General features: G+C 51.9%; 3 protein-coding genes across 5 annotated transcripts in view; 2 read left to right on the forward strand and 1 right to left on the reverse strand.

The window, feature by feature from the left end:
• Positions 1 to 26481, reverse strand: part of LOC126961287 (60S ribosomal protein L34-like) — a 563491-nt gene that overhangs the window by 483544 nt on the left and 53466 nt on the right. The window lies entirely within an intron of this gene.
• PEBP4 (phosphatidylethanolamine binding protein 4) overlaps positions 1 to 26481 on the forward strand; it is a 478151-nt gene that overhangs the window by 409292 nt on the left and 42378 nt on the right. The gene's annotated exons all lie outside the window — the stretch shown is intronic.
• The window catches only part of BIN3 (bridging integrator 3), a 135710-nt gene continuing 135681 nt past the window's right edge, over positions 26453 to 26481 (forward strand). Inside the window, exon 1 of the mRNA XM_050801454.1 lies at positions 26453 to 26475. The gene's annotated coding sequence lies outside the window, so the exon portion shown is untranslated. The remainder of the gene's footprint in view (positions 26476 to 26481) is intronic.

The following is a 26481-nucleotide window of genomic DNA, read 5'->3' on the forward strand; positions in this document are numbered from 1 at the left end:
AGGAGGCATTCATCCATAGACATCTGCCATCCACATTAGACAGCCATGCCCATCCTTCCCCAGAGGGAACACAGAATGAAAGTACAAAGAACATTGCTTAGCATCACTCACTTATTCTCAAGAAAGGACTGAGAAAGGATCTAAATATAGAAACAAAATAAAAGTTAGGTTGGAATGGGGGAGACAGAGCCCTGAGAAGTCCTGGGTTGCCCCAACCCTCCCCCAGGGAAGTGTAAGACCCGGCCCAGGTACCCCTACCCAAACCTCAGGAGCCCTACTCAGCCAGGTGCGTTGCTTCTGCATGGAACAGGTGCCTGACCAGTACCCTCTGGCTGAGGTGGAACCTGCGGTTGCTGGCAGCTGGAACCTCCGGGGATTGCTGCTCCCCATTATGGGTCTGGGCAGGAAGGCTGAGGGACCTAGTGGTCGTCCCTATGACTCTGGTAGAAGCAAATGCCAGGAGTCCTGGGAGGTTGGTTACTCAGTTACCACTGAGGACACTAACCTCCAGGTGTGATGTGTATGGGGGCTGTCACTCTCAGGATACCCTAAAACATGCTGCCTCCAAAGCTAGGCCAGCTGCTAATAAAAGGGTCCTTAACCTCCTGGAGGATCAGAGATGCCAATCAGATGAAAGTGGTCGGGCTCTCCCTAGGGAAATATACATGCAAGCATATACAAACATATACAATTTTGCAATTTGTGGTCATCTGCAGACCCCTCGAAGACTATTCATGAGTCCTAGGTTAAGAACTTTTGCTTGAAGAAGACATTCTAAGAGACTTTTTTCTTAATTAGCACTCCCCGGTGCCCAGATGAGACTTTTTCTTTCTGTATGTGGTCCGTTGACCTTCTAAAAATGTCAGTTCCCTGAAACTCTCTGATGGATGGGTCGGGTGTTTTCACACCCCCAAAAGCAGAGGTCTGGATCTGATGGTGTCTCAAGGACTTGCACCACGCTTAGCACAGAGTAGGTGCTCGACAGTGTGTGTTGAATGAATGAGGGAGAGGTTCCCACGTGCTCTGTGAGTTTGCACTACTCTATTTTTATAGCTCACATGATTGCTCTTAATTCATAGTTATCAAGCCCACTGGTAAGGCGCCTTGTATCACTAAGATCAACATTATGGCCTTTTAAAGGGGAGTGTATTAGGGCCCATCCAGTCTCTGTGCAGTGTTTCTGGCACCCAGCCCGAGAGACCTCTTCCCCACCCACCCTCACTCCCATCTCAAGTCTCAGTTTCCCAAGCACTTGGACACCTCTGTCCGGTCAAGGCTGACACGAGCAATAGTGAGAAAGCCACAGAGCGACTGAAAGAACAAGATGGAATCCCAGATCCTCTCGTCCACTATAGCTGCTGAGATTAAAGAGGGGGAACTGAGGTCAGCAGGTCCTGTTCCTGGGGAATGGTGGCAGAGTGGGTGGCTTCAGCCCCCCGGGTTTCCTGGGCCTTCCTGAGAGAGGCCCAGCTCTGTCACCTGCAGAAGATGCCTGGTCGGCTCCCCCTCTTCCCCAGGGAGGAAGGGGGAGAACCTGCCATATCTGAAGTCCAACATAGGCCCCTCCACCCATGAGCTGGGGTCCCTGAGCCTGAGCCAAACTCAAAGACCAAACATGTGAGGGTCTGGGGTAGGGGCGGAGGCCAGGCAAGGAGTCTGGTTTTCCCAGATGAATTCGGGTGGCTGGGCCACATGACATAGCCAACTGAGGCAGGAGTGGCTGTGTGGGAGGCCCGGGTACAGGGGGAGGGAACTCCTACCCCCGCCCAGGCCTTGGATCATTTGAAAGGCAAATGTGCTGGGTTGCCTAGGGAACGGGAGAAAAGGGACTTCCCTAGCACTGGTGACTAGTAAGGGATGGAGACGGGAGCTGTGATGCTGAGAAAATTGTTTCCAAAAAAAAAGTAAAAAGCGGTGACTAAGCAGCCCTGGTTATGTAAAGCGATCCCTGAGGAAGTGTGGGGAAAAGCCTGGAGCCCACCCCCGTGTCCCTCCTCCCCACTCCCAGCCCCGGTGCCTGCTGCCTTGGGAGTTTCCACCAGCCCCTTCCCCCTCCGGCTCTCCCGGAACTCCCTACTCCTCCACAGGACTGCGAGGCAGTGGGGCTGGGCCCAAGCAGGGCTTTCACTGCCAAGGGCATCCAAATGTGGTGGGCAGGACAGGGTACCAACAAGGAGATGCTGGGGCCTGTCCCCAAAGGTTCTGTCACCTCTGCTCTGAACAGGACACCTGGGGTCAGTCCAGCAGGGGGCAAAGGGTCATTTCCCATCCCACAATCGGCACCATCCTCTTCAAAGACAAAGGGTTTCAGATCTGAACCCCGAGGCTGCTGCTTGCTAACGGTGCTGTCTTCACAAGTTACGGAGTCTCTTTGGGCCAGTTTCCTCAGCTGGAGATGGGAGATAGTGTCTACCCCACAAGGCTGTTGGAGTGATTCACTAAGAGAGACAACCTGTGTGCAGTTCAGGGCACAGGGCAACATGTGGGAAGCACTCAGAGCACGTTTGTTTCCCCTCCCCTTAGCCAAAAGCAACCCTAGAGACCGTCTCATCCTTTTACAGAAGGGTAGACCTGAGACTGAGCATTAGATGCCTTCAGGATTGGAGGAGTCCGGCCATCACTTTAGTGCCTTCTGTCCACATCCTTCCAGCAGCCGAAGGTCTGCTGATCCAGACCCCTTTACTTCCTGGTGGATGCGTGGCAGAGGAGTGAATGCCTTCAGGCCTTACAACTCCCACTGCAAGTTTTCTTCTAGTTTCCCAGGAGGCATCCTCTAGTGGGCAGCCCAGAGCACGGTGGAACCTCAAAGGATCCATGCAAGGTCATAGCCCACAAAACCTTCATCTGTGGTTAAGGCAGAAATGCAAATATGCCTGGCTCCCCAGGGAGGTTCTCCCTACTGTCTGTGCTTAAGGACGGGAGAGGACCAGGTAGGGTGCCCTGGACAAATGAACCTCAAGGTACGAACTACTCCAAGCCTCAGAAAGCTACTGAAAAGATCGAGAAACAGCAACCTTGGTCACCAATGAAATCGACCCAGGCCTGAATGAGAAAGGAATGTGTAATTCCTCTCTTGCCTCAAGATTTTTAAAAGGGCCAGGCACAGTGGTTCACACCTGTAATCCCAGCACTTTGGGAGGCCAAGGTGGGCAGATTGCTTGAGCTTAGGAGTTTGAGACCAGCCTGAGCAACATGGTGAACACTAGCTCTACAACAAATACAAAAATTAGCTGACTGTGATAGTGCGTGCCTGTGGTCCCAGCACCTGTGGTCCCAGCACCTGTGGTCCCAGCTACTTCCGGGGCTGAGGTGGGAGGATCACCTGAGCCAGGGAGGCAGAGGTTGCAGTAAGCCATGATCGTGCCACTGCACTCCACCTGGGTGACAAAGTGAGACCCTGTCTCAAAAAAAAGAAAAAGAAAAAAAGAGAGAGAGAGATTCTAAAACAATAAGATGCCTGGGAATCCATGCTGCTTTTAACTTTTCCTGGCGAACTACTGAGCAGTTGTCCCCTCCAAAGTGTTTGCATGTCCAATCTAAGTCACCCATGTGATGGTTTCTGCCCTGTTTCCTCCCATTTGTTCTTGGAAAATAAAAATAGCCAATCGCTTTCTATATGCGTATACTCGAAGCCCTGCTGAGTGTCTCCTCTTCCAGACCTGACTTTCTTCACCCTTCCCGATGCTAAACACAGTGCTAGGGGCACCATATCAGTGGTTCATAGATATTTGCCAAATGAATGAACATTCCCAGTGGAGACACCACCCAGCCTTCCAAAGGACTCTTCTTGTTAGTGGGACACAGGGTTGGGGGACCACGGCACCAGCCCAGCTCTCTCCCTGTGCTTTTCTGTCTCTCCATATAATGGGGGTGTGGGTGGGGACATTTGTGACCTGGGACCCAGATGCTCTGCTAAAGACCCTTAGAGCTCTTTGCCTGGTGACCTCTGTGACGCCATAAAAAACCCACTGGCCTTGGTGTGGGACCTCTCCCTTGACCACCTCCTAGCCCGGTGACCTTTGACAAGTCACTTATTTCTCTGCAGCTCAGATTCTTTATTTGTAAATTGAGGCCAATAATAGCCGCATCAGGGTTGTGGGGAGCACGCGTGCCTGGTTCATCAGAGGTTTTTGGAAAACATGAGGTGAATCCAAATATGGGGTACCTTGAACCCCACGAGGACTGGATCCTTCTATGGGGAGCCAGGGTCCCCATGGCTTTTCCTTCTCAGGATCCCAAACCCTCCTCTGGGCACCATCGCACGCGTGGAGCCGGGAGCCAGCTGACTTGGTGAGGAAACCCCATCCCCCTCCTCCCCCACCTCCCCCGCCCACCTTCCCACCACCTCTGATCAGTGCTGTGAGGATTAGTCACCACCTCCCATGCATCCCGTGCCCCCCACGCAGGCAGACGGGCTGAGTGCTTAATTGGAGTTCCTCACACCTCTGAGGACAGCCTCCAACAACATGACAGAGAAGCCCGCCCTGGTGGCCGCAGCCCCTGACTGACCAGGGCACTAAAACTGGCTGAGAGGACTTTGCTTTCTCTGAAAAAGCCCCCTTCAGACGGTCTCAGCAGAGCAAGGAGACAAGGCCAGGGTAGGACCAGAAGGAGGGCTGGGAGCCATCCAGGAGCCCAGCATCCACAAGACAGCACGCCCAGAACCTTCTCCCAGGGGGAGCTCTCCAGTCAGGCCTCTGCATCCCAGTCCACAGGGTGGCCCCAGGCCCGCTCCATCAGCAGAAGCCTCGTTCCCATCCCCGGATCACAGGCGAGGGAAACAAGGACAACAGGAAGGCAGGAAAAGCATCTTGGGTGGAGCAGTTGCTATCAGTGGGCGTGCTTGGTGAGGGCCCAAGAAGGCCCAGGAGCCAGTCCAAGTTATCACTCGAACCCGGGAGGCGGAGGTTGCAGTGAGCTGAGACCGCGCCACTGCACTCCAGCCTGGGCAACATGAGCGAAACTCCATCTCAAAAAAAAAAAAAGAAGTTCACACTGTGTCTCCCCATAACTGCCTCTAAAGAGGACTAAGCGGGGCGTCTTCCAGGCAACAGGATCCAGTCTCGCATGGAAGCTCATGGATCTGTCCACTGTGGGCAGCTGGGGACTTTGGATCTGGGAGGAATTAGGTCATTTGCTGCTTTACATGTGCCGAGCCCAAGCAGAGAGGGGCGAGATGGACAATCACTGCAGAGCTCAGATAAGCTCAGGACAAGCAGGAGAGACAGGTGTAGATGGGCAGCCAACTCCAGGGGTACAGGAGGCAACCTTCCCCAGATTCCAGGGGCAACTAGAGAGAGGAAGGGAACCGTGGTGGCACTGCCCGGGAGTGCTGCTGCCTCGCGGGTCCCATGGCTGTGGGACTGTGTTTCCCCCTCTGTGCAGGGGCTGGTGGTGGGGAAAGCAGAGTGTGATGACGGTCCTGGGAAAGGAAAGAGAGCGGAGGGGGCTGTAACGAAGGAGCCAAGCTATAATTTCTCATTGAGGGCGCGGGGAAGCCAGAAAGTGAAAAGCAGCCTTCTCCCACACGCCCTCAGCCTCCCCAGCCTTGCATGTCTAATTGGATTCCCTCTGCCTCCTACAAGGTTATCCTTAGCGCCAGGAAAATACCTCATGGTCGGATTCTCTCCTCCCCCTCAAGAGGAAGGCTGGGGGCTCGGAGCAGCACTGCCATTCATAATATTTCCCGGTGCCCCAGCCACCACTCCCTGCTCTGGGGCGACAGGAGTGCCGTGCAGGGCGAGCGAGAAGAGAACCCCGCACCCAGTGGAGCTAGGGCAGGCTGGCAGCCAGGGGGTGAGTGTCCTGGCCATCTCAGGCTGTCACCCAGAGGTCCTGTCAATGTGGCCTCAGCTGAAGCCTGCTCATCTCCTTCAGGGCCTGCCTCTCCCCAGGGTTCCAGGGCTGCATCCCCCCCATCCCCACTGCCACTCTTATGCTCCAGGCCAAGCCCACCCTGGGCTCCAGCCCAGGTCACTCTCACAGCCTAGAAGGGCCCCACCCAACAGCCTGCCCACTGTGGTCTTGTCCTCTCCATCCCAGAAAGTTCTCTTGGGGTAGCCACACCCTCCTCTTCCACACTGTAAATGTGAGAGATGATGCAGATGGAGGAAGTGAGGGGAGTGGAAGAGTAGAGGAGGGGGAACCCGGGGGGACCTGAGGGGAAGCATAAGGAAAGAGGGAAATCAGGGAAAATGAGGAAGGGGCCAGCACCCTTCCTCCTCCATGAGCAGATCAGTGCTGAATGTCTTTCCCAGTTTCTCACTTGTTTTCTCTGGCACACCACCTGCTTCTCTGCACACTCACCTCCTTTGTAGCGCCCTCCCTCCGGACCTCAGCTGGTGTTTCTCTGCCCCAACCCATCATTCCGACCAGTGCCCTTCCCATGTCCCCACCCAAGCCTGCCCCCCCCAGGACCCATCACATGCTGCCCTGGTTGTACCCCAATGCCATCCTTCAGGCCAGTCTGGCTAATGATATCAGGCCATGTGCCAACCACCTCCCAGCTCGGCAGGACTCACTTCGGGGCTGCTCTGAGGAGGAGGAGTCAGCTGGCATGGGATTCATTGACCGATATCTGGGATGCCTCAATCAGAAAAAAATGGCTGACCAACCGTTCTCCTTCTCACATCCATATCAAGCCACTTAGCTCCTTAAGTCAATGAGTGATTATGTTTTAGTCAATTGGGGAATAGATGGTGAAAGTAGAGACAGGGAGGAATCAGTGTTTGCAGATAGGGAGAGAGAGAGCGTCAAGAAAAGATAAGCAAAAATGCAGAGAGGACTCGGCTGATGGAGAAACCCGTGGGAGGAGGATGTAAGAAGACAGTGGCAGCCGGAATGAAAGACCAGTGGTTTGAAGGCTGAGAGCAAGACCAGTGGGGTAACCAGGAGGCCCACAGACCCTGCAATCATCAACACTGAGGTTCAAAGGGACTCATATGCCAGGCACCACGGAAAGCTCCCCCAAACCACATAATTGTACTGTTGAAAGACTAAATCTATCAGCGTCAACATAGATCGGCCTCTGTGCCCCGGAGAACTTTCATGTTTTCTACCAAATCTCATCTATCAGTAAAAAGACAAATGAAGAAAGGGGAAAGGGAAGGGTTTGCAATGACTTCTGGAGACCCATGCACGCGCCAAAACCTTGGCATAATCTCTCTGCTAGGAAGGATGTGAGCGCTGGCGTCAGCATCTCAGGATTCTGTTCTTCAAAGAAGCCGCTGCCCCTCACAAGGCTTTCTAAGTATTACTTTGGCGTAGACATGAAGAAGGGGAGGGTCCCAGTGGTCCCCAGGGCCCTGCAGAGGTAATGGTGCCTGCCCTGGGCAGCCCCAGCCACAGACACACCTGCCTCTCTGGTTGGAGACACCCCTCTGTGTGCATCTGCAGCCCCCATTGTTCCAGGGGTGAGCCCAGACCACCCTGGCCATCCCTGGTAGGGACAGATGGCCCGGAGAAGCTCACTGCCGGCGCCTCCAGAACGGGAAACCCCCCCAAGAGCCAAGGAGTCGGGCAATCCTTCCTGCCCACTCAGAGATTCCGGAAGCCCTTCCAGCCTGGAGAACCCGCCTCCCCAACCTCTCTCTCGCTTCCTCTGTCTGTCTCCTCGAGCCTCCTGTGAGTGCACAGGAGGGCTGAGGGAAGCCCCGTGTGCCTGTGATGAACGGAGCTAATTTCTGGTTTGCTGGTATGCCGCAGAGACGCTGCCTCCGTCCCCCTCCTTCCCAGCAAACCCTCTCCCACACACAGACAAATAGGCTGCATATTTAATTGGAATTCCTCACACCTACAGGGTAAAGCCTTGTCAGTAGAAATAGAGCCCACAGCCAGCTGGCTTCCCCCATTCCACCCACCTTGTCTCTTAAAAAGAAATCCCCCCCCTCCATACGTGAACACCACCCACGGGCCCCTGCACACCCCTCCCGGCATGGTTGTAAAGGAGGGATTGGTTGGCAAGGCCGCTCCTTGCCTGGGCCTCGACAGCTGGGCCCACCCAGCAGAGACCACCCAGAGGCTTCTCCCTGGCAGACGGGCCCTGACGACCTTCCCATTGCCCACCTCAGGAACCCCCTTGCCAGACGCTCCGTGCTTCCGGGTTCCTGAAGGATGCTGCTGAGAGAGAGAGGCAGGCTTCTCGGGTATAAGGGGCCCGTTGATATGGAGAAGGAAGAGAGGGGAGCCCTAAAACCTAGAACATGACCTTAGAAGAGAACTTAGGGCCTGTCCCTTATGGTACAGGTGGGGAAACTGAGGCCAGAGAGGTGAAGGAAAATGTATCACATGGCTAACTTAATGCAGAGCTGCACTGAACCTGGGTCTCGGCTCCATAGACGCCACTTTGCCCCTTGTCCTGTGGCATCTCTCCAGGATGGTGGCACCCAGGAGCTGGCAGGACCAAGGAAAGACGGGCTCCTGGGGAAGAGCCAGGGAGAGACTGGAGGGCATGGGAGGACAAGGGACCTAAAAGGGATGAAACAGACCGAGAAGACCATGGGGGAAGGTCAGATTACTTTCTTTCCATATGGCAACAGAAGGAAATCGGACAAGAGGCAGAGGCGCTGACAGACAAGAGGAGGCTGAACTCAGGACAGCCTCGGGGATGGCCAGAACTCAGCAGCCCATCCTGGTGGGGACAGCTGGGCCAGAGTGGCTCCCTGTCTGCACCTCCAGAACGAGAGTCCCTGAAGCCTCACATCATGACCTCGACATCCAGGGTCAGCAACTTCAGCTGGGTTTGCCGGGTGGGCGGGCCTCGGCCCCCACCCCCCCATCAGTGATTTTTATCTTGCTGCCTCCTCCCTGTGGGGCCTCCTTCCCTCTCTGGCTAAAATTGAGCCTGGCACAGGCTGGCGCCAAACCTGTGTGTCAGTGAGTAGACAGCTGCCTATGGGGCTCTGAAGAGTACTGTGACATCCTCCCTCTCCCCCACAAAATATCATCTCAGTTTGCCTGAAAGTTCACCATTAGTGACTCATTTCTTTGGGTTAAACATAGCCCTCCCTTCTTAAACGCAGCTGCTCTAGGAAAGGGTAACTCATTGAGTCCTTAACATCCTAGCGTGAATGGGGAGATAAGTGAGATGCCGAAGCCCAAAAGGAAGGGAGGAAGTGGAAGCAGAGAAAGAGACAAAGAAGAGGAAGGAAAGTGATTGAAAGGGAAGTCGAGAGCAAAGAAAGGAGTGGCAAGAGGCAGATCCAGTTCAAGCCGTGGCCTCCTTCCTTCAGGAGCACACACTGTGATCGACGGAGCGCTTTCCTCCATCCTGGCTTGAATCTCACAGCTCCGTGAAGCCAGCAAGAGGGAGGCTGTGGTGCCCATTTTATAGTTGAAGAGACCTGAGTGTCTCGGAGGTTGGAGGACTTGCCATCTAGCCTGTGAGTGGGACAGCCAGGGCTCTCCACCCTACCCGCTGTGTACAGCACCCGTTAGGGGACTGCACGGAGTTCACCTTCTCCCCAGCTCTCCTATCGTCCTCTGGTCAGAAAAGGGAAGGTCCCTGGCAGAGGAACGAGATGGAAAAGGGTGGAGGAGGTAAAGCGAGGACCCCCACAGTGAGAACAGCGAGCAACCCTGCATCCTAAAGCCCCCCACTGAGGCCCCTGAGGGAACAGAGGTGTGGCTGGAGGGCGGAGCCCCCACCCGCTCCATAGTGACAAGCCTGATGCCAACATTGGGAATATCCCACAGGTCCTTCTGGCAGCAGCCTCCCTCCTGAGCACCCTCTCAGGGGCCAGGAAGGCCTGCAGATGACTTTGCTGGCTTGGGGTATGAGCAGGCAGCTGTTCTGTAGGGAGAGGGGTAGGCCAGCCCAGGAAAAGGCCCCCAGGAGACAGAGCCGCAGGAAGACACCCCAGGAGCCTGCTGAGAAATCCCACAGGCTTCCAGGCCCAGCTTCCTCATCCCCTCATCTCCCTGCCTCCCTCCCCGCCTTTCTTCCCTGGGGTCACGGGTCTCCTCCAGCTTTGTGCCCTGCAGGAAGTGGCCTGTCCGCCATATTGAAACTGTCCCCTGTGTCTCCCTCTTAACGAGCCAGGTTAAATATGCTGTAATCAGAGTAATAATACACCTGGGCTGGTGCTTGAGCGAACTGCCTTTTGTGCTGCGATAGGACATTAATAGCAATTATTCTGCTTTGTAATTGGAGCTTTAAATACTAATTCAAACAGCCAGAGGAAAACCAATTAGTGCTAATTTATCTCTATGTGTTTTCCAGAGCTGGTGTCTGTCATACTGTGAAGAAATAGGTTGGTAATTAGTACAGTTGGGTGGTAGATAGAAGTAATTATCAGATTCTTTCATTTTTCTTTGGGTGGGGGGAAAGAGGGGTAGGGGGTGGGGAAGGCCAAGATGGGTTTCTAAGTCTTTGTTCCTTTGAAGTTTAAAGAGAGGGCCCCTGTTAGCTCTGAGAGCCCAGCTCACAGCAGCCAAGACTGTGCAGGTATTTCAGAGGCAGGTGGGTTCTGGTGGAGGCTGCCTTGAAGGCCTTCACAGGACCTTCCAGCTAAGAGGCTCACAGAAGTAAGGCCAGCAATGTCACGGGAAGCAGAATCTTTCCTATTTGTCTAAGAAAAGGTCTGTGGGCCTCAGATAGCTTACCTTCAGGTAGAGGTGACAGTAGGGCCTGAGTCCCAGACCAGCCTCTCAGTTCATAGCTCTATGGCCTGTGCAGAGGCACTGAATCTCTCTGATAGCTGGTTTCCTCATTTGGAAAATGGACATAAGAATACCTACTTTGAGAGGCCAAGACAGGAGGATCAATTGAGGCCAGGAGTTGGAGGCTGCAATGAGCTACAATCACACCACTGCACTCCAGCATGGATGACAGAGCAAGACCCTGTCTAAAAAAAAAAAAAAAAAAAAAAAAAAAGAGAGAGAGAGAGAGAATACCTGCCCTGCCTGTCAAGGTTGTTGTGAGGATTTAATTAAATAAAATAAGGTATGTAATGGGCTTGGAACCCAGGAATAATTAGTATGAGTTACTGAGTGCTTACAGTTTGCCTGGGACTCTTCTAGATGCCTTTGTGTATGTAGAATTACCTCAGCCCAAAGCCTTGACGCACTGTGTCCAATTATTTCCCTGCTCCCTCTCCTGCCCAGACCTCTCACCAGCTAGACAACCCTGGAGAAGTTACTTAATTGCACTAAGCCTCAGTTTTCTCATCTATGTCATAGGGGTAACAACAGTACCTTCTTTGTAGATTTATTGTGAAGAGTTAAATTAGACAATGATTACAAAGGCTCTTATCACAGTAATGCAGGGCAGGTGAACCCTAATGTGGGGCTTAGCCTGTGAGGGTTCTTGGCTTCACCCTGGAAAGACTTCAAGGGCGAACCAGTGGTAGGGCAGAAGAAAACAGCTTTATTGAAGTGGCAGTGTCACAACTCTGGCAGCATTACAGCTCCGTGACTGCTCCTGCAGAGCACGGCTACCCCATAGGCACTGTGCTGATCGTAGCAGCTCAGGGCAGTTTTTGCAGTCATATTTATACCTATTCTAATTACACATAGATTAAGGGGCAGTTCCTGCAGAAGTTTCTAGGGAAAGTGTGGTAGCTTTTGGGTGGCTGGGCCATTGCCATGGAAAGGGGCGGTAACGCCCAGGTGTTGCCATGGCAATGGTAAACTGACATGGCACGCTGCTGGGCGTGTCTCATGGAAAGCGGCTTCCACCCCATCCCTGTTTTAGCTAGTCCTCAATTTGGTCCAGTGTCTGAGTCCCGCCTCTGGAGTCAAGTCTCACCTTCTGCCTGAATGGTGCCAAGCATAGACTCAGAGTTCCATCCAGTGATTACTTAGCATTGTCAATATTATTATTATTTCATCACATATGGTTTTGTTATCATCTATACAAATTTTCTTTTTTTTTTTTTCTTTTTTGAGATGGAATCTCATTCTGTCAACCAGGCTGTTGTGCAATGGCACAATCTCAGCTCACTGCAACCTCTACCTCCCAGGTTCGAGTGATTCTCCTGCCTCTGCCTCCCGAGTAGCTGGGACTACAGGCATGCACCACCATGCCGGACTAATTTTTATATTTTTAGTAGAAACAGGGCTTCACCATGTTGGCCAGGCTGGTCTCGAACTCCTGACTTCAAATGATCCACCCGCCTCGGCCTCCCAAAGTGCTCAGTGGTGTGAGCCACTGCACCCAGCCAACAAATTCTCTACTAAAGAAGGTAGATATGGTACTATCAATGCATTTTATTAACTAATCTGCAAGTATTTATCAAATGCCTGGTATGTGTTCAGTACTGTGGGGGTTAGCTTACACTATTCAGTGTGACTAGCACACCCTGAACAAAGGTGATGGGATGCTCATGGCGTTTCCCCAAGCTTCACAGTTTACAAAATGCTTTCACATATCTGATTTCAATGCCTTCTCACGAGTGAGTGAGTTGAGAAGTAACTTTAATCCTATTTTATGGGTGGGCAAATGAGGCTTGGAAAATTTAGGTGATTTGCTCAAGAAAGTGGTAGAATCAGAAGCTAAGCCCAGATATTTTTTCCTGCAAAACCTGTGAAGGCACTCAATAAATACATGTTGAGCGGATGCGTGGATACATGTGCTTTCCGTTAAACCACACAGCCCGAACTGCCAATGTGAAGATCATGCTTCTCTGTGTGAGGAGCAGGGCTGATCAAGGAGAGATGGGATGGAGGCATAGAAATCTTCAGAGGACAAATGGAACAACTTCCCTCAGCCTGGGCAGGGTGTCTTCAAGAGCTGAATGAGATGACATTGAAAAATCACACAGTCACAATGAATAACTTGGAGGAAGATCTGGTCAGCCGAGGCCCTCTCCCGTTCACCCCAGACCTCACCCCACCCACAGATTCACTCAGGAGACCTGCCTGGACCCCTGGGCTGGGCCTCCAAGGATGCGCAGTGGGAGGGTAGGGAGAGAGGGGACAGGGTGAAGCTTCGGCCAAGGCCGGAGGGATATCAAACACACAGCATTTGAGAAGCAGGGACTAGGCTGGCCTGGCAGTGAGGGAGGATAGGTGCTTTGGAAGGGGGGCTACGATTGATAAGGGAGGCTCTGGCAACCGTGTGGCAGAGAGCAGGTTTCACCAGGGCTACTTCCCACAGCTGTTGACTGCTCCTGCTGCAGAAGCAGGTAGGGGCTGCCAACTAGCTGCTGTCTGCCCACCAAGCCACTGACCCAGTCCCAGAGCTTCCTCCGCCCCAAGGAAGAGGAGCCTTCCTTCTCATCCACACAAAGGTGCCTGCCATAGACCTGCTACCCTGTGGGCTTCAACCCAGAGGAGCGCCTGCTTCCCGGGAGCTGATGGCTGCCCAGGATTTGACGTGTAGGAAACCGAAGCATTTCGAAGGCAGAGTTTGAGAAGGTTAGAGTGGCAAAGGCAGCGGGGTGGACAAGAGGAGAGAGTCAGGGGACCCTGAGGGCAGCAGAGTGACAGGAACAGGGAGTCACAAAACAAAGAGGAGGTGCAGGTTCCTGAGCACAGGCCGGGACTGACTTGTGTGTCTCAAAATAATGACTGTAGCGATGGCGGGAGGAAGGATGGGCGGCTTTCTTTTCATTTTTCTCTTTGGTTATTGGTATTTTCTAAATTTTCTACACTGAGCATATTTCTCTTTCATACGAAGAAAAACAATGGAATTTATTTTTTTAAAAAAGGAAGGGACATATGCTGGTGACATTTTGAAGGAAGAGCTGACAGAATTTGATAAGTGACTGGGGAAGGGTGATAAAGGAGAAAGAGGCTGGGTGATGGGGAGATGACAGAGAACAGGCATTCGGGCGGGGAGGCGGGGCCTGGGAAAATGCCCTGTTCTATTCCTCTCTAGGCTGCAGGCAAGACATGGGAGAGCATCCACGCAGCAGGAAAGGAAGGGTATCAGAGAGGAAACTGAGGCACACAGCAGGGAGGGTCTTTGCTCACTCACCGGGCTGCAGGGCAGCTTAGGGTTAAGAACGGAACTCAGAATATCTTTACCGAAAGGCTGCATCCAGAGCCGCTGAGACAGGACCAAGCATAATAACGGGGCCTTGCCTCTCTGGAGTAGTCTTCAAAACAGAGGCTCTGAGATAAGCCCCAGAGGGCCAGACCCTTGGGTAACCTCCCGGCCTGTAAACTTGGGCTGCTTGGTTGGCGCCAAGAGCATGGGCCTGAGGGAGGCAGGAACCCAGGAGCAACCTCAATGGCGTGCCCAGGGAGTGTGAGGCTGAGGGGCGCTGAGGCGGCACTGAGGCCAAGCTGTCTGGGAGCTCCCAAGGGTCCCATGTCACTGGTGGTGGCAACGTGAGGGTGGAGAGGGAGGGAGATCATCCCTGGGGGACACAGGAGCTGCTTCTCACATCAAAAGGATCCCCCTGCACCTTAGTTTCCAGCTGACCCCCACTCCCCAAATGTCCACAAATGCTCTCAGCCCCTAGAAACCCACTCTACCCAGCTCCTGGTGTGACTGAGTTCTGCAGAGGCCTGACATCTGGTGGAGCCCGGGAGACAACTGTCCCAGGCCACACAAACACCAGGATAGGAAAGGACGGTTCCTTCGGCCTCTAGAACCTTCTGCCTTGCATCTGCCAGTGACACAGCCAAGGGTGGGTCTCCGGAGGCTGCAAGTGGAACGCTGCCTCCTGATAGCACCATCTGCGGGCCAACAACAAGCCCGCCCCAACTCCCCTCCCCATCCTGCCCTGACCCACTCCCTACCTCCTTGCTACCCTCCCCAGCACCCGGCTGGCCTCCCTGAACCATTGCCTCAAAAGGCTCTGTATTGACTGGGCCGAGGCCCCACCCGAGGCTGCGTCACTGTTTCCTTGGCAACCGAAGGGCTGGGTGAAAAGTAACACACAAAGCAAACAAAATGAGCTCCACACCAGAGGCCCGGGAACTGTCACCTCAGCATCGTGGGGCCTTGGATTGGCAGGAGATGGGGGGTCTGCTTGGCTTCATTCACTGAGGCTGTCCTGGGGGGCTCCCGTGAGCACCCCAAACCACCCCAGGCAATAAATGCTTCACAACACGTCGTAGTAGCATGCGTGCTCTTACTGTGCTAGGGGCTGTGTGGCCAGGAGAAATAAGACATCCAAAGAGGGTCCTGTCTCTGCAAGCACTGGCACTAATAAGGCTGAGATTTCAGCCCCAAAAAGGCATCTACCAGGGGGCAAAGGGGCACAAGAAGTGTTTGTGGGCAGTCACTTCAGGGGAAACAGCCTGCTAGGGACCCCAGTGCTCCCAGACTCCTGCATTAATGCTGTCACCCCACTATCTTTGCCCAAGACCCTAGAGCATTTAGGGAATTTCCAACAGGCACCATAGGAAAACCCTTTGTAGGTGTTTGCCTGGAATTCCAAGGTACTTTTCAAAAAACATTTATAGGCTGGGCACAGTGGCTCATGCCTGTAATCCCAGCACTCTGGGAGGCCGGGGTGGGCGGATCAACTGAAGTCAGGAGTTTGAGACCAGCCTGGCCTGGAGAAATCCCATCTCTACTAAAAATACAAAAATAGCTGGGCATAGTGGCAGCACCTGTAATCCCAGATACTCAGGAGGCTGAGGCAGGAGAATCACTTGAACCTGGGAGGCAGAGGTTGCAGTGAGCCGAGATGGCACCACTGCACTCCAACCTGAGCAACAGAGCCAAACTCGTCTCAAAAAAGAAAAAACTATGCAGTTACAAGTACATACATCAAGTACATAGGTCTTAAGCATAAAATTTAATGGTTATTTACCCTAGTAACCACCGCCAAGATCAAGATAGCAAATATTTCCAACACCCCAGGAGTCTCCCACACACCTCCTCCCCATCCATATATCCCCGGCAAGGTGAGATTATTTGGAGTCCTATCACTGTCAATCAGGCGTGTTCTTGAGTGTCATGTAAATGGAATCATGGTATTCTATCGTAAAAATCGCCTGTGTTGTTGCAGAAAGCAGTGGTCCCTGCTTACTCTTCTTTCCCACTCAAGGAATCACATAGGAATGACAATGGACATGACAACATTATAGGGATAACTTTGAATTCCCTCTGATTTACAAAGAAAAATTTGGTGGGGGGGATTATTCGAAAACCACAGCACTTTGTTATTGGCAGCATATTTGCTTGTGATACATCTCACAACTGCTGGTCCCACACCAGCATGTCACAGCTTTGAGGCTGAGAACTGCTAGTCTAAGTGGTGTGATTTGGGAAGTAAAGGAAGGTTATTTCCTGCCCCAAAAATATCTTTCCTCTACCCCACTGCTTCCGCCCAGAGCTTCGCCGCAGTCAATTTATTGTGCTGTATGAAGCAGCCCCAGGGTCATCTTTGAAAATGCAAGTACACCTGACGTGAGCATCTGTGAAATCTAGAACGCCCCTTTGTATGGCTCAAAGAGGAACTGGAAGCAGGTCTCACCCAGGCACTTCTGCAGCACACTGTAGACCCCCACGGTGAGGTAAGGAGAATGGTATTGTCATCCCCCACTTTGTCCATGAGGAAACTGAGGCATGGGGAGGTCCCATAACTCACCTAAGGCCACATGGCTGTTAGCTTGCAGAGGGCAATCATTCCAACCCAGCTTAGTTGGCTTCCTCCAAAGCCTGTGCTGCGACCCACCTGGGTGGACAGGAAGTACTGAGCATTTGGAAGCAAGAAGTGCAGGGAGAAGCCGTGCTGAGAAAAGTGACAGGGCATGAAGTCAAGCGTTAGAGAAAAAAAAGACCCATCTTCCTATTGGATTCCATTCTCCCCACCGCCGCCCTGGGTGCTGCTGCCCCTGAGATACCGGCATGCCCTCCACTGGCTCCCACCCCTCTGTTTTTGGTTACCTCCACAGCCAGGTGCAGGGATGTGTCACAGGCACCAGGCTGCATCATCGCAGCGATATGGTGCACAGGTGTTCCTGTCCCTGAAGGGCCAGCTTCCTGATACACCTCTTGGGCTGTGGAAGAATACCCCTTCAGAAATTTCATACCATGCAGCTTATGTGCATTATTTCAGTCTGAGGAAAGGGTCTCCTTTTGCAAATGAGAAAGCCAGTGCTCAGAGGGTTATGTTATCGCCAAAGCGCTGCAAGCTCTGTGAGGTCAGAGGCCATCTATGAACTGGTCATCACCCAAGGCCAGCTTCTTCCACTTTGTTTGGCATTTCCCTGATGCTTGTGACCTGTCAGTGGGCTTTCACCACCCACAGTCCCACAGGCGTGAATGGCCGGGTCCGCCCGACCCTGAAGCGCACATCCTCCATACCACATCTTCATCACCTGATGGCCTCACTGTGACAAGACTGGTCAGGACTGTGGCGTGAGGGTGAGGAAGGAGACACAGGCTTGGTAAGGAAGAGGAGGTGTTTAGGGAGTCCATCAATTTAGGCCAAGGAGCTGGCTGCCTCTGTCTACAGGTGTGAGGCAAGAGCTCTTCCTCGAAAATAGCATCCTCACTGCCCAGATTGCGCTGTGACATGTTTACTCCCTTGGTCTTAAACGCTGAGGGTCAATGCTTGCATGGCAATTCACCAAACTTTGTATCAGAGACCCACACTGTATCAGGCACTGTGTCAGGCTGTGCATTTAATAAATGAATAAAATACATTCATGGTGTCAGAGTGTAGAAATGGAGACATGTAAAGCCCACAAATGGTGGTGATCCACAGGCTGTGTGGAGAGAGCCCACCCGCAGCGTGGAGCGAACATCTGTTTAGGTGCTTAGAACCTATACACACGCTCACATGCACTGACACACACAGTATGTTATCCTGGAGTAGATGGGGAATCTTGTGGACAGGGTTTTATCAGGAGAATGAGAAAGTCGAATTTGTTTTCTATTGTGCTAGCTTTGGCAGCATCCGTGATGGGAGGGATGAGAGAACAGAAGCAGGGGATCCCTCTAAGGTGGTTACAGTCATCCAGGCATGGGTTCATGAGGGACAATGTTCGTCCCTAAGAAGAGGTGTTCCTAAGAAACTGAGGACCCGGGCTAGGCATGGCAGCTCACACCTGTAATCCCAGCACTTTGGGAGACTAAGGCGGGCGGATCACTTGAGGTCAGGAGTTCGAGACCAGCCTGACCAATGTGGTGAAACTCCATTTCTACTAAAAATACAAAAATTAGCTGGGTGTGGTGGCGCATACCTGTAGTCTCAGCTACTCGGGAGGCTGAGGCAGGATAATCGCTTGAACATGGGAAGCAGAGGTTGCAGTGAGCCGAGATTGCACCATTGTACTCCTGCCTGGACATTGCATCAAGACGCTGTCTCAGAAAAAAAAAAAAGAAAGAAAAAGAAACTGAGGACCCAGTGATGATGGGATGGGAAGAGGTGTGAGAGAGGGAGCGCTTGGCTCGTTCTCTGGCAGAACCGTGATTTACAGGACCCAGGGCAATTTGGAAATGTTATGCCCTGCCTGGGACAGGGGAAGTCCATCCCCTCCTCTCTCTGCTGCACTGGTCCTCATGGCCAGGGGAATCCCCAAGGATTGCAACCTCTATGCCCAGATGTGCTTGGAACCTGGATAGGGAGTGGGTGAGAGGCCTCTGCCAAAGCATCCATTGAATGTTGCCATTTGGGGACAGGAGCGGCCAATGTTTGTCCCACTCTAAGATGCCATGGGGTGTATGCCTGATCCCCACTCTGCACCTGCACCCAGGCTCCCACAGAGAGCAGAAGGCGGTAGCAGCCTCAGAGTAGGGCCACGGGTCAGCCAGCTGAGGCTCCAAATCCCCACCACACGCTCCATAGTCCCATCATACTTCATTTACCAAACACACATTCAAAGATAAAATTACTAGGAACTCGGCAGCAAACACGGGGCATTAAATTAAAAATATAAAGGCCTTCAAAGCACAGGGCACTGGGCAACTACACTGGTCACATGCCCACAAAGCCAGCCCTGGTCCCTGGATTTTGGTTGGCATACGGGGTGGGCAGTGGGACTGCCAGCTAACTTAGTGCAACCTGAAGCGTTCACAGGTCGGCAACTCACACCTTCACATATCAAATAACACCTCCACAGAGAGTAACCTGGACTTGAAAAGAGACCCTGGAGGAGGTGGAGATCAGCATTGGGAGAGAAAAGTGTATCGTTCTCCATTTATTCAGGATGGAGGGTGTGTGTGTGTGTGTATTAGATTCAAGTGTGCGGAGCTTTTTAAAAAAACAACATACTTGGGACCACTCCAGCCCAATAGAATCCCAATCTCCTGAGTAATGGGTGCTATAGGGTATGTTTGGGTAATGGAAGCCCAGATTCGCTGCCATTTTTTCTTCATCCTTGGTAAATTTCTTTGGATCATTTCACATAAGGAACATGGGCCAGGAAAGGCTTGACATCATGTTAAGTGAGGAATATGTGAAGAAACTGATGAGCGTTTCCCCTGGGGAAGAGAAGCTCCGAAGACAAATTACACGTCCTTCTGGAGTATGGGCTGTTGAGAGTAGGGACCAGGTCTTCCTCATGGCTCTCTCCACACCTGACATTGCGCACTTGGCATGCAGGGGCCACCTAGCAAAAGCTGTGCAATGAATGAATGAAATAGTTGAAAGCAGTCAGGTAGGAGAAAAATTCATCTTGTTCCATGGGGCGCCAGGCAGACCTACAACCATGGTGAGATAGTGCTTTCATGGTAGTCGTTTTGGGGAGAAAGAGCTTGGTTGAGAAGGTGAACTTTCTAACAATAATGATAGCTAACCTCAATTAGCCTAGTAGGCTGGGCACCTCTTACACATATATTACCTAGTCTCATCCTCACAACACCCTGTGAGGCAGACACTTGCCTTGTTCCCATTTTATAGATATGGGGGAAACAGAGGCAAAGAAATGCTAAGTCTCTTAGCCAAAGTCAGAAGTCCATGTAGTGGCAGTGCAAGCTTCGCAGCTACACATTCTAGGGCCAGCATTCACTGCTCTTAAACACTTACTTTAAACCATGAGAGCTACATAGTGATGATCTGACAACTATGAGGGGTTGGGGGCAGTGCCCAGGGCCAAGAATGAACAAGTCTTTGGTTGGGGACATTGTGGAGTGGGATTCAAGAAGCAACCCAAGGGGTTTAAGACTTCTTCCAGCGGGGAACAGTGGCTCACACCTGTAATCCCAGCACTTTGGGAGGCTAAGGTGGGCAGATCACCTGAGGTCAGGAGTTCGAGACCAGCCTGGCCAACATGGCAAAACCCCCTCTCTACTAAAAATACAAAACTTAGCTGGGTGTGGTGGCATACGCCTGTAATCCCAGCTACTGAGGAGGCTAAGGTTAGAGAATCCCTCGAACATGGGAGGCGGAGGTTGCAGTGAGCCAAGATCATGCCATTGCACTCCAGCCTGGGAGACAGAGCAAGACTCCATTTCAAAAAAAAAAAAAAAGAGTTCTTTCAGCCCACAGAAAAGATGCTGCTGTCATTGTACTCCTTGACCCTTGGTCGTTCTTGTGTAGGAAGAGTTGCTTGGAACTTCTCTGTCTGAAGTGGACACTGGTCTAGGAGTCAGGAACCTGGAGTCTAGTCCTGACCGCAGGCAGCTCTGTGATATTAGGGGACACGCATGACCCCTTTCAGCCAGGATTCCCTGGCTGTAACACAACGAGCAAAGGAAATCTCTGATGCCTTCAACCCCAAGACTCCACAGTTCTTTGATTTGGAGTGGGGAAGGAAAGAGAAAGTCACAGTGCAGGAGAACGTGGCCCCACTTTGCCACTTACGGAGAAGTAATTCTACCTCTCGGAGACTTGCAGTCTCTTTTATCTGCAATGGCATGGGAATTGGAAGCCTGACCGAGAAGAAACCAGATGGGTCAATATCATCCATCCCCAGGGAACTTGGCCTTTTCCTTTCTTCAGGACTGAGAATCTGAGAGTCTAGGGCACCTCAAAATTGACCTTGCTTTTTCTCAACCATGGGCAAAAGCTAATGTCAGAAAGACCCAGAAAAACTGATGGAGCAGAATTCTGGCTACATCTGTGGATAGGCATTTTGAAGGAATGCTCTTTGGCACATGGTTTTCCACCCTGTGTTGCTTTTCTAGATATATATTTATATACATATAAATATCTCTTTCCCTGAGGGACAAGGAGTCTCAGCCAAGAGGGAATTCAGTGTGATCTGGTAGAATTTGTTGCAAAGGAAATTCACTGGGGTAGGAGGTAGAAATTGTGTATTCAGGACATCACCTGGTTAATAAAAATTGCACAGCTCCCAGAACACATGCAATTTCTTTTCTTTAAATTAATGAAGGGTGTATTGTTTCCCCATTTTTTTTAACCAATTTAAATTGTGATTTTTTTTTCTGGGACAATAAGCAAACTAACATGGGGTTAAATAATTTGTTAAAAGGTGGGGGGGTAGAGAGGAGTTGGGGTTTGGAAAAGGGGGCTTTGACGGGGAACTAAAATCTGCCAGTAGCAACAATAAATGCAGAGTTATGCCTTAGGCATAATATATCAAAGAAAATATAATGCATCCAGCTTAAAACTAATGATTGCCATATAATTAGATGAGAAGCATTGTGCTATAAATGTGTATTCTTTAGCGTGCTGTGATTTTACTGTAAAAAAAAAAAAGAGAAAGAGAGAGAGAGCGAGAAAGAAGGAGACAGAAAAACACAGAGCCCAGCAACATACTATAAAAAGAACCCTCTGTTGACTTCTCTACTGTTTAGTATTCCTTGGCTGTTCTCCCTTGGGAGTGTGTAATTAGTACTTTATGAAGAGTACATTTAAAGCAGTTTAATATTCACCTCATTCAATCTGAAACAATGTGATCCATGCTTAGACAAATCAGTGCTCCTTGCTGACATAATCTGTCAGAACATTACCTCTGAAAAGACCTTTCAAGAGGTTTGGATGTTAATTAGTTGTCTATCATGTATAAACAGAGCAGTGAGCAGAAGGGGCTCCGACAGGCCAGAGGGATACGTTGGGAAATGCATTTTGTATGAACACGGCTTGCAGGGGGGTCTTCTCTCTCTCTCCGCCTCCCCCGCCTCCCCCCAGCCTCCCCTCGCCATGTCAGCAGCCACACAAGCTTTGGACTTCTTCCGGGCAAGATAAGCGCTTTCCGGTTGGCATCAAGGGGCGCCCCTGGCCCCCAGAGGGGACTGTGAATAAGGCTAGAGGTGTTCACATACACACACACACACACACACACACACACACACCACTCCACAGCTCCCCAGGGCAGGCCCACCTGCAAGATGTGACAGCTGTCTCCTTTCAGGTCTGAGAAGCATGACCTCACAGCCCACCTGTGCTTGCTGGGGAGGCTCCGGGCTTTGGGACCTGGCAGGGTCCCACCTCCTGTGGGCCATGGGCAGAGGGGGCCAGGAGGAGATGGAGATCTGATGCCTGCCTCCCCGCTGGCCCTAGAGCTTGCTTCCTCTGGGAAGCCAGGCTGCTATGACAGAGTCACATGGTGCAAGAGAGGACAATGCACAGGGGAATTGGTGTGCACGAAACCTCCTTGAACACCCTAGACCCAAAGAATGCCAGCAAGGCTCAGAGTCATGTTCAAGATCACCTGGTCCAGACTTTGCGTTCAGGGGAACCTTTGCCAGAGTTCATCCTACAAGGACTGACGTCTAGACTCTTCCTATGTGAGTTAGTTGTCTGGGGTTTGAACAAGCCTTCTTTTATTATGGACTTAGAATGCCCATGTCTGAAGCACTTCCTAGCATATTGAAGACGCTTACTAAGTAGTAGGCTGGTGATTCCAAAATGGAATGGCACAGGCCCTGTAGGAACCACCTTCCCAGGCCTCTGGAGCCTTTTCCCTGTACCCACCACATACACATGTTGTCCACTCAACTGCCCCCCTGCCATCTTCCTTTCCCTGGCCTCAGCCACCCCACCTTCCATCAGCAGCCTCAACCCCCATAGCCTCTTCATTCACTGTTCATCCCATAAGCATCCACCAAGCACCTACTGTATGCATTGTACTATGTGTTATGTTCTAGGGCAGCCAAGATAAATAAGTCATGGTCTCTGCTTGTGAGGCGTTTACCAGATCCATAAACGTATAATTACAGTTTGGGGCAATTTTAAGTCATGTAAGGGAGGCAATATAATTTAGTGGTTAGGAGGGAGTTCTTCTGGAGTCAAACTGCCTGTGTTCAACTTCCCAGTCTTACCACTCAACAGCTAGGTGACCTTGGGCAGGTGATTTAACTGCTCTAAGCCTCAGGTTCCTTGTCTATAAAATGGGGGTAAGAATATCCACCTCATAGGTTTGTAAGTACTCAATGAGATAATGCAGTGAGGTGCCTAGCACAAAGCTTAGGGTGTAATAAGTGCTCAACCGATGTGTGTCCCTGAAAATAATGCAACGATAGGAGCACAATCAAAATGCCTGAAGGTAGAAGAGGGAAGTACTAACTGTGCCTAGGTAGTCTTGGAAGGCTTCCCAGAGGAGGTGACATCTGAGCTGTGTTTTAAAGGACCAAATAGAAGTTTACCAGGAGAGAAGTGACAGAAGTGCTGTCTAGGTAGAGGAAGGGCACACACAGATGCCAGGGGGTGCAGAAATGAGTAAACCACTGAGACATTGCCTTGAGTTCCATCTCACACTGCTGTGCTACAGCCTGGGAGTCTGTTCCCAGTTGAGCCCTTCAGAACCAGCCATGAGACAGCACAGGTACGCGGAAGGGAGCAGTCTCCATGGCTGGGTGGTGATGGAGTCTTCTCGAGGAACTAGTTGCTTCTCTCTGCATTTCTCAAAAAGAAAGGAATCACGACTGCAAACCCCCCCGGCCTGGGTATCCTACTGCAACTTGAACCCGTGGCAGAGCTAGGCTCCCAGGGAGGCGGTGGGGCACAGAGAAGGCAGGACCACTGACCCCAGCCAGTTCTCACCCCAGCTGCAGCCCCACAGCCCTGAGATGGAGCGGGCACCTCCACCCCTCATGGTGGCAGAGGCTGGTTGAGAGGAGGGGCACCAAGGTGCACAAAGGTCCGGCACAGTGCCCGATACACAGAAGGCACTCAGGACATGGTTGCTTTCATTATTATGGGGAGAGCTTACTCCAGTCCACCCTTTGTTCAGGAAAAAAAAAAAAAAAAAAAGGGCTGTCGTTGTCTAATGTTTCACTTGACAAGAAGCCAGGACTCGAGAGGACTGGGTATTCCCCGGGTATCCTCTTGGCAAAGCCCTGGGCCTCCGTCTATGCAGGGTCTCTTCTCAAAGACTCCCAGCTCCCACCCCTGACAACAACAAAGTCCATGTTGGGGCCCAGGTCTCCAGCACCTCACATCCACCCCCAGCTTTCTCTGAGCCCACCAGACTGCTGTGGCCACTCCAGCCACCTGGGATTGCTCCCCCAAGGCCAGCAGAGCCCATCACAGCTGCCTAAAACAGGTAAACAGCTGTTTCCCACAACCCTCTTCCCACCCTCACACCATCCCTACAGACGGTCCTCCCCTCCCCTGGCTTCCACTTCTCCATGCTCCCCCAGTGTGCACTGACCAGCTCCTGACACAAGCCCTGGACTTCACTCCTCTTTCCATCATGAAACCCCAGCCTGGGGACCTCTCCCATGCAAGGCAAGGCATTGGCTCCCTAACAAAATATCCCAAGCCCTGGGAAAGCCCTGGGAAATATCCACCCCACCACACCGCAGACAGGGTGGGCAAGCCCTGGACCCTGCATTCTCATGCTTGTTAGACAGAAGCAATGACATCAGCTCCCATCTGCTGAGAGCCTGCTATGGGGTATGTGTTATTCTCATGATAGCCCCTGAAGTAGGCATCATTAGAATCATAGGCAGACCATTAAACTAAATCCGGGGCAGGCCAAGTGAGTGGTCTAACGGCATACAGCCAGGCAAGTGCAAAACTGGGCTGCAGGCTTTTCTGTCCATTTCCAAACTCCCACCACCCACTTTCCACCAGGTAAACCGGCCCCCTGCAAACTATAGCCCACAGGCCAGATCAACCTGTTTTTGTAGGGCCTGTGAGCTGAGAATGGTTTTTGTATTTTCAAAGGGTTATAAGAAAAGAAACAAACAAAGAACATGTGACCAAAACCATATGTGGCCCACCAGGCCTCAAATATTTACTACCTGGGCCTTTCCAGAAAGTTTGCCGTACCACAGGGCCACCCAGGAACATTCAGTACCAGGCACTGGGTACCACAGACACGAAGTGAAAGGGTCACCAGAGGGAAGATGGAAGGACACTCAGGCCATCCTTCTATGTGACCCACCAGCTTCAAAACCATTTTCAAAATAGTGTTTAGTAGCGATGAAATCAAGCTACAGAGAACACCAGGAGTTTCTCTCTTTGCAGGCTTCACGGCTTATGATGAAATATTTCACACACAATGTCTCTTTCACGGAGTTAGAGTCCCCATTTTTTGAATGAAAAACGGAAAAGCTGAGAGCTAACATGACTAACTTAGGGGCCCCTGGTGAATATCCCCCCCAGGTCCCATGACCTCAAGGCCAATGTTCTTTCCATCACATGGCGGCTGCTCTGGCCCCCAGGGCATCTGGCCAGAGAAGCTGGGCACAGAGAGACCAAGAGCAACCCAGGCAGGGCTGCGGGCGGCTGGGCAGAAGGCGGAGCCACTGTGGTGGCCGCTCCTCCCAGGCCACCCTGCTCTTTTCATACGGATTGAATTTATATGCATCTCAGATTTCTGTTTTCAGCAGAGGCCCAACTCTCTTGGAGTTGTTTCAGCCACTGAGTCCCAGTACCCCAAGAGGAGTACCCCAATTGCTGCATCTCAGGGGTGATTCTAGCTTACATCCAGTAGGCTAAATAACTGTCCCCCAGGGCAGGGAAGCCTGATTTCCAGTTGCAGCTCTCCCACTTGCTGGCTGGATGACCCAGGGTGGGCCAGCGTCCCTCTCTGAGCCTCCCTTCCTTCCCTAGTAGCAGAGTGAATGATCCCCACCCCGTCCTTCACCCCTATGGGACTCTGGGAAAGGGAATGAGGTCATGTCTGTGGGCTGCCTGGCGGAAGGAAGCGGCAGGGGGAGTACAAGGTAGTATTATCTTCTGGGTTGAGCTGGGCAGTTGCCACGAAGTTGCTGAAATGTGTAAGCATTCCAACGACCTCGGGAACCCGTCGTGGGAATGTCACGGGAAGGCAGTGTGTCAGAACGGGCTTGGGCTTCCGAGTCACCACGGCGTGAGTACAAACCCCAGCTCAGCTACTTCCCAACTTTGGTAAACAACCCAGTCGCTTTCGGCCTCAGTTTTCTCACCTATAAAAAGAGAATAATCCCAACCACAGTTTGGTTGCTTGGTTAAGGATTTGAAAAGATGATCCCTGGCATAGGTGAGCGCTCATTATGACGACTGCTGTGGACCTGTTGTCTTGTCAGGACACCTCTTTGTGTTTCTCCATGAACTATCTCCAGATAAACACGAACATCCTCCACCTGTGCCCTTCCAGGAAGCGCCTTCTGCAGTGGGGATAGCTGGGCATTCTGAGCACTTCCTTTTGAAAAAGAAAAATTAGAACCGAGGCAATGAACACAGGCCTTTTCCCCAGCATCACCCAGGGAACCTGTGACCCACAGGGCCGGGGGTCCTA

The sequence above is a fragment of the Macaca thibetana genome, chromosome 8 (assembly GCF_024542745.1).
Source record: "Macaca thibetana thibetana isolate TM-01 chromosome 8, ASM2454274v1, whole genome shotgun sequence".
NCBI classification, from domain to species: Eukaryota; Metazoa; Chordata; class Mammalia; order Primates; family Cercopithecidae; genus Macaca; species Macaca thibetana.